The sequence below is a fragment of the Lynx canadensis genome, chromosome B2 (assembly GCF_007474595.2).
Source record: "Lynx canadensis isolate LIC74 chromosome B2, mLynCan4.pri.v2, whole genome shotgun sequence".
In the NCBI taxonomy this organism is placed as follows: Eukaryota; Metazoa; Chordata; class Mammalia; order Carnivora; family Felidae; genus Lynx; species Lynx canadensis.
Window position 1 is genome coordinate 82,989,391 of NC_044307.1, and position 7,945 is coordinate 82,997,335.

At 37.4% G+C, this 7,945-nt stretch overlaps 1 pseudogene; it reads right to left on the bottom strand.

Moving 5' to 3' along the window:
- Positions 1-4,017: 4,017 nt before the first annotated feature.
- On the bottom strand, positions 4,018-5,683 carry LOC115514961 (annotated as a pseudogene).
- Positions 5,684-7,945: the final 2,262 nt, after the last annotated feature.

Genomic DNA, 7,945 nt, shown 5'->3' on the forward strand with positions numbered 1-7,945 from the left:
TTACATGAAAGGTCCCGTTCTTTTACTAACACTAGATATGGCAGTCTTCTTACTTTTAGCTATTCTAGTAGATACTCATAATATCTCACTATGGTTTTACTAGCATTTAATAGTGAGTGATAGGGGCGCCTGGGTGGCTCAGTGGGTTGAGCAACCGACTTCGGTTCAGGTCATGATCTCACAGTTCGTTGAGTTCGAGCCCCACGCCAGGCTCTGTGCTGATGTCTCAGAGCCTGTATCCTGCTTCTGATTCTGTGTCTCCCTCACTCTCTGCCCCTCCCCCACTCAAGCTCTGTCTCTGTCTCAGAAATAAATAAACATTAAAAAAAATAGTGAGTGATAATGCTATACATTGTTTCACATGCTCTTCTGTCAATATTACTTCTTTGGTGAAGTGTCCAGATCTTTACCTTTGCCCTCTTTTTTTTTTTTTTTTTTGATTGCATGTTTTTGTAATTTTGAGTTTTGAGAGTTCTTTATAGATTCCGATATCCCAATTCATCCTCAGATACATGATTTTCAAATATTTTCTCCCAGTCACTACGGTTTTGATTTTCACTTTATTAACAGTGTGTTTCAAAGTGTAGACATTTTTTTCCTTTCAATGAAGCCAATTTATCAATTAATTCTTTTATAGATTATTCTTTGGTGTCATATATAAGAAGTCTTTGCTGAAGCTAAGGTCCTAAGTCTTTCTCATATGGTTTTATTTTAAAGTTTTCTAGTTTCATGTTTTATATTTAGGTCTAAGACACATTTTGAGCCAATTTTTGTATGCAGTATATATGGATATCTAATTCCTTTAGGACATTTGTTGAAAAGAAGATTCTTTCTCAACTGAATTCCTTTTGTATCTCTGTAGAAAATCAGCTGTTCATGTATGTATTTCTGGATCCCCATTTCCATATGTCTATTTGTCTGTCTTTACTTTGATGTCACATTGTTTTGATTATGATAGCTTTATAATGAATGTTTAAATCAAGTAGTGTTATTTCGATTTTGTTCTCTTCCAAAGGTATTTTGGCTATGCTAGGACCTTTGGCTTTCTTCATATAGATTTTACAGTATTTGTTACACATATTTGAAAAAAATCCCCCTGGGTATTTGGCTAGGATTACATTGCATCTATATGACATATTGGGAAAAATTAAAATCTTTACAACATTGAGTGTTCTGCACTACAAGCATGGCCTATCTTTATTCAATTCTATAATTTCTTTCAGAAATTTGTTGTTGCTTTTAGTGTAAAAGTGTTTCACATGTCAGATTTATCTCATTTTGTACATTTTGATGTTACTGTGTGCAACATTTCAAATTTAAATTTCTGATTTCTGTTGTCAGTATTTAGAAATACTCCTGATTATTACATAGTAATTATGTAGCCCCAAACTTTACTACACGTACAAATTAGTGTTTGTAGCTTTTTTTGTGGTTTCCATCACATTGTCTATATAGACAAACGTTACATCTGCAAATAAAGACAGTCTTATTTCTTTTTTTTTTCTAATATGGATGCCTTTATTTCTTTTTCCTTGCCTACTGAACTGGCTAGAGTCCCCAGTACAATGTTGAATAGAAGTGCTAAGAGCGGATATCTTTGCTTTGATCTTATGGGTAGGTTATTGTATCTTTAACTGTTAAAATTTATATTAGCTGTGGATTTATTACAAATAATTGGCTCATGGGATTATGGAGACTGGCAAGTCAAAATGTGCAGGGTGGGCCAGTGGACTGGGACCCAGGAAAGCTAACACTGCAGTTCCAGTCCAAAGACTGGTAGGCTGGTGATCCGGGAGACTCATGGTTTTTATTCAGTCTACTGAAGAAGTAGGAGTAGCTGGTGTTGCAGGTGAAGTCTGAAGGTAGACTACTGGAGAAATCTCTTGCTCGAGGGAGGCCAATGATTTATTCTGTTCCGGCCTTCAACTTACTGGATAGGGACCACGCACACTATGAAGAACAACCCGCTTTTCTCAAAAGTCCCCTGACTTAAGTGTTAATCTTACCCAAAACCACTCTCACAGAAACAAACATACAGACTGTTGTTTGACCAAATATCTGAGCCCCCCACAGCCCAGCCAAACTGAAACATAAAATTAGTCATCAGAAATGATCTAGAATAAATCTTCTTAAGGCTTCTGCAACACCAATCCTCTTCAGCTTTGTGTTAGCTGACATATGCAACCTGTATAACAACTCTGTCACTCCACTCCTCCATTTTTCAGCTCACTTTTCATGTTTTGTGTACCTACTGTTACTTTCTCTGTTTGTGACTTCCTTATTGTGTTGTCCAGATTCTTACCACAACGTTCCTTTCTGAGAAGACAGATGATTTGCACAGAAATCATTTAGGTAATCCAAGATGTTCCTCATAAGTTTACCCTATTAAAGACATATACAGTGAGTGGGAAGGCCCTTAGAAATTACTGGTCATTTTTGAATTGTGGAAGGCAACTTCATTTTAAACAAGGATAAACTTTTGGGCGCCTGGGTGGTGCAGTAGGTTAGAGAGCCAACTTCAGCCCAGGTCATGATCTCACGGTTCGTGGGTTGGAGACCCGTGTTGGGCTCTGTGCTGACAGTTCGGAGCCTGGAGCCTGCTTTGGATTCTGTGTCTCCCTCTCTCTCTGCCCCTCCTCCGCTTGCAGTCTGTCTCTCTCCCTCTCAAAAATAAATAACGTTAAAAAAATTTTTTTAAAAAGGTTAAACTCTTAATTTGCTCTTTTCATAGCTACTCATTCGGAAATGTTTGAATGAACCTAGTAACCATACTTTTGGAATTAAAATTTAACAAAAAAAACTGAGTTAGTCAGGAACTCGGCAGATATGTTGTTTCTCAAAATTTAGTGTTTAGGGTGGGGGGGGAATGATGTAACTTAATCGACATGGGGAAATTTTACTACCTGTGAAAATAATCATTTAGATATTATAGCAAAGAACAAAAATAGCAAAGTCATCCTCCCCCAAATGGGTTGATCACTGTGGTAACAGAAACACATTTTTTTCCAAAAAGGGAATTTATTTTCCGTCTCTAGACCAGATCACTGCTAGCAATGCTGATAGATGTACATTTACAAAACAAACAAACATAGATATTCAAATTGTATACAGTAACTTCTTATGTTTTGTGGAAAAAATGAAAATTTACATCAAAACATATCTCAATGTTCAGAATATCTATACATAAAAAATATCTTATTGGTTCTGGTTCTCTGGAGTACCCTAACAAGAAGAAAGATATATATACCATATGCCATTTTCTTCCTTTATTGTTTTATATATATATATATATGTATATATATATATATAACTGTATATATATATATAACAATAAAACTATATATATACACATATATGTGTGTGTGTGTGTGTGTATATATATATATATATATATATATATATATATAGTTAGTTAGTTACTTAGTTAATGTGGTTATTGAGGCTGTAAAATCCCAAGATCTGCCAAGTGACTTGGAAAGCTGGATACTCAGGAAAGTCAATGGTAGTTTTAGTTCAAAAGCCAGTAGGGTCGAGAACGAGGAAGAGCTGATATTTCAATTCAAATCTGCAGATAGACAAAAGCTGATGTCCCAGTTTAAAGGCCATCAGGCAGGAATAATTCTTACTCACAGAAAGGTCAGCTTTTTTATTCTATTCCGGGCTTAAACTGATAGATGAAGTTCAGCCACATTACGGACGGCAATATGCTATACTCAGTCTACTGATTTAAATGTTAGTTTCATCCAAAACACTCTCACAAAAGCACCCAGAATAATGTTTGATCAACTATAAGCATAACTTCAGAGATATTGTGGGTTTGGAACAAAGTGAATATCACAATAAAGTGAGTCAAATAATAATATTTTTGGTTTCCCAGTGCATACAAGAATTGTGTTTACACTGTACTGTAGCCTACTAAGTGTGCAATAGCATTATATCTAAAAAAAACAATGTACACACCTCAATTTAAAAATACTACTAAAAAATGCTAACCATCATCTAAGCTTTTAGTGAGCATTATGTTTTCTCCAGCGGAGCATCTTGTCTCCATATTGATGGCTGTTGAGTGATCAGGGTGCAGGCTGCTGAAGGTTGGCATGACTGTGACAATTTCTTAAAACAGGAAAAAAATAAAGTTTGCTACATTGGCTGACTCTTCCCTTCATGAACAATTTCTGTGTAGCATTGATGCTGTTTGCTAGCATTTTACCCAGGGTAGAACCTCTTTCAAAATTGGAGTCAGTCCTCTCAAACCCTGCCACTGCTCTATCAACTAAGGTTATATAATTTTCTAGATCTACGTGATCATTTCAACAATCTACACAGCATCTTCACCAGGAGTAGTTTCCGTCTCAAGAAACCAACCTCTTTGCTCATCCATAAGGAACTCTCTATGTTCAAGTTTCATCATGAGGTGGCGGCAACTCAATCACATCTCCAGGCTTCCCTTCTAATTCAACTTCTCTTGCTATTTCCACCACATCTGCAGCTACTTCCTCCAGTGAAGTCTTGGACCTCTCCATGTCATCCATGAAGGTTGGAATCAACTTCTTCCAAACTTTTGTTAATGTTGATATTTTGACCTCTCCCTATGAATCAGAAATGTTCTTAATGGATCTAGAATGGTGAATCATTTCCAGATGGTTTTCAATTTACTTTGCCCAGATTCATCGGAGGAATCACTTTGTATGAAAGCTGTACCCTTATGAAATAGATTTCTTAAATAATAAGACTTGAAAGTAGAAATTACTCTTTGATCCATGGACTACAGGATAGATTTTGTGTTAGCAGGCATGAAAGTAACATGAATCTCATTGTACATCTCCATCAAAGCTCTTGGGTGATCAGGTGCATTGTCGATGAGCAGTTATATTTTAAAAGGAATCTTTTTCTGAGCAGTAAGTCTCCACAGTGGGCTTAAAATATTCAGAAAACCATGTTGTAAACAGATGTGCTGTCATCCAGGTTTTATCGTTCCATTTACAGAACATAGGAAGAATAGATTTAGCATCATTCTTAAAAGCCCTAGGATTTTCAGAGTGGAAAGTGAGCACTGGTTTCAAGAAAGTCACCAGTTGCATTAGTCCCAAACAAAAGAGTCAGACTGTCCTTTGAAGCTTTGAAGCTGGGCATTGACTCCTCCTCTCTAACTGTGAAAGTCCTAGCTGGCATCCCCTTCCAATGGAAGGTCGTTCCTTTTACATTGAAAATCTGTTGTTTAGTGTAGCCATCTTCAGGGGTTATCTTGGCTGGATTTTCTGGAGAACTCGCTGCAGCTTCCACATCAGCACTTGCTGCTTCACCTTGCACTCTTGTATTATGGAGATGGCTTGCTTTCTTAAACCTCATGAACCAATCTCTGCTAGCTTCTTCAGACCTTTCTTCAGCAACTTCCTCACCTCTCTCAGCCTTCACAGAACTGAAGAGAATTTGGGCCTTGCTCTGGATTAGGTTTAGGCTGAAGGGAATGTTGTGACTGGTTTGCTCTTTTATTCGGACCAATAAACTTTCTCCATATCAGCAATCAGGCTGTTTCACTTTCTTATCATTCATGTGTTCACTGCAGTAGCACTTTTAATTTCCTTCAAGAACTTTTCCTTTGCATTCACAGCTCGGCTCTCCGGTACAGGAGGCCTATCTCAGTTTTTAACATGCCTTCCTCACTAAGCTTAATTATTTCCATCTTTAATTTAAAGTGAGAGACAGGAAACCCGCTTCGTTTTACTGTAACTGTTGCAGGCCATCACAGGATTATTAATTGGCCTAATTTCAATATTGTTGTGTCTCAGGGAATAGGGAGGCCTGAGGAGCAGGCGAGATATGAGGGAATGGCTGGTCGGTGGAGGAGTCAGAACACACACAGCATTTATTGATTAAGTTCACTGTCTTCTTCGGGTGCAGTTTGCAGCATCTCAAAGCAATTACAATAGCAACACCAAAGATCAAGGGTCACGGATCACCATAGTAAATGCATAATAATGAAAAAGTTAGAAATATTGAAAGAATAATCAAAACATGACACAGGGACACAAAGTGAGCAAATGCTGTTAGAAATTTGGCACTGAGAGACTTTTCTCAATTCAGGGTTATCACAAACCTTCAATTTGTAAGAGCTCAATGTCACTAAGCACAATAAAGCAATAAAGTAAAGTATGCCTGTGGTCCAGCCCATCACGCTGCCTTTGCGATGGAACTGTGCTGTTCCCTTTCCTCATGAAAACAAAATTCCAGGCACTCAAATAACTATGTAAATAGGAAAAATTTTGAACTCAAATCAGAGGATCAGGATTTTAGTACTATTGTGCCATTGACTACCTCTGTAACATAAAGAGAACTCATCATTAGACCACACCCACAGCTTTTATGTTTATTTGAGTGATAGAACACTTGAAACCGTGCTGTGGTCTAAGGAAAATCATGCTTTGTAAAAGTATTAAATTTAATTCCGCTAAATAAGAGCTCTTTTTTTCCAGCAGACAACATGACTCTAGTATAGGTTGACAAGTCTGTCACTGCCACAAGCAAGCAAACCCCAAAATAATCACAATATTGAAATACATATTCATTCTGGTAGAGTTGTGTTATTGGATTTTGCTGCTTGATAATTTACTGTTTACTAACTTACTAAATGACATTACTAAAAGACACATGATAGATGTGTCAGACAGGTACTGAGTGTTTAAGGAAATAAACATGGGAGAAAAGATAAAATCGAGGCTATTTATTTATTAGCTCTTTTCCCCTTACATATTTGGAAAAGACTATTATTTGAAGTGAGAATATCTACCTCAGCCCAGCTCATAGACCATTTGGAACTTAAATTGAAAACAATAGAAGAGATGATTTGTGAGTTATAGTCTAGTCCTCTCTCTTTTTTTAATGTGTATTTATTTTTGCGAGAGAGAGAAAAAGAGCATGCGCGCATGAGCGGGGGAGGGGCAGAGAGACAGAGGGAGACACAGAATCTGAGGCAGACTCCAGGCTCTAAGCTGTGAGCACAAAACGTTGAGGTCCAACTTTTACAGTTAAATGAATTAATTAAAATGATCTTTACCCCAAACTTCCGTCAATTCGTCCATTAATTCAAAGTACGTTTATTGTCAGAAAGGGTTCAAATACAAGGCACCGATAAAAATGCAATAAGTGTATTTAGTTCGTTTATTTTCTGTCTGGTGTACATTCAAGGAGTAGATTTGGTCATTCTGAGGTGAAAAAATATCATCATGCTGGTAAGCACTTTCAGCTTTTCTATCAGCATCACAGGCTACAACCACTTAAAGCTGAGGAGTAATCCTTATGTCTATTGGACTTCCAATTATACCCAGTCCTATCCCATTATGTACAGCTACTTATATGTGCCTAATCCCCATGACATTGTCCTTGGCCCATGAGCATTCAGCAAGCACCATGAGGCTTCTCAGAATACTCTTTCCACTTATTCTCAGGGTGCTTGGAACACTTGAATTCTTTGCAGCCTACTCATGGGTTTCCAGCACTGACACAGGTCTTTTTGCAGCCTCTGTTCTTCCTATGAAAAATATTTGCCTGCATCGAGCTCTCTTCATGATCTGTGATCCATCACACCCATCACTTGGACCGTCCTTCCTCCTCCTACCTTTCATTTTGCCACTCAAGGATAGACAACGTCTACTTTTAGCTGGATTGTTTGATTTTGTTTTGCTTTGCACAAATGTCTCTCTTTAAGGAAAAAAATTACTTAGGAGTTTCTTTGGAAAGCAGCATTTAAATGAATAGTATAGCTCAGAATTAAAATACACAAATCAGGGTCCAGCTGGTACAAATAACAAGTTCCTGATGGAGAAATAAATGTGGAAAGCTGTGCACTCAGTTCTCTCCTACTGGTGAACTAAATTAACGGTGCTCAGGTTTGCTGGCCCTTTTCATTCCTAAATCATTCTTTAAGAAACCCACAAATGGAGTTATA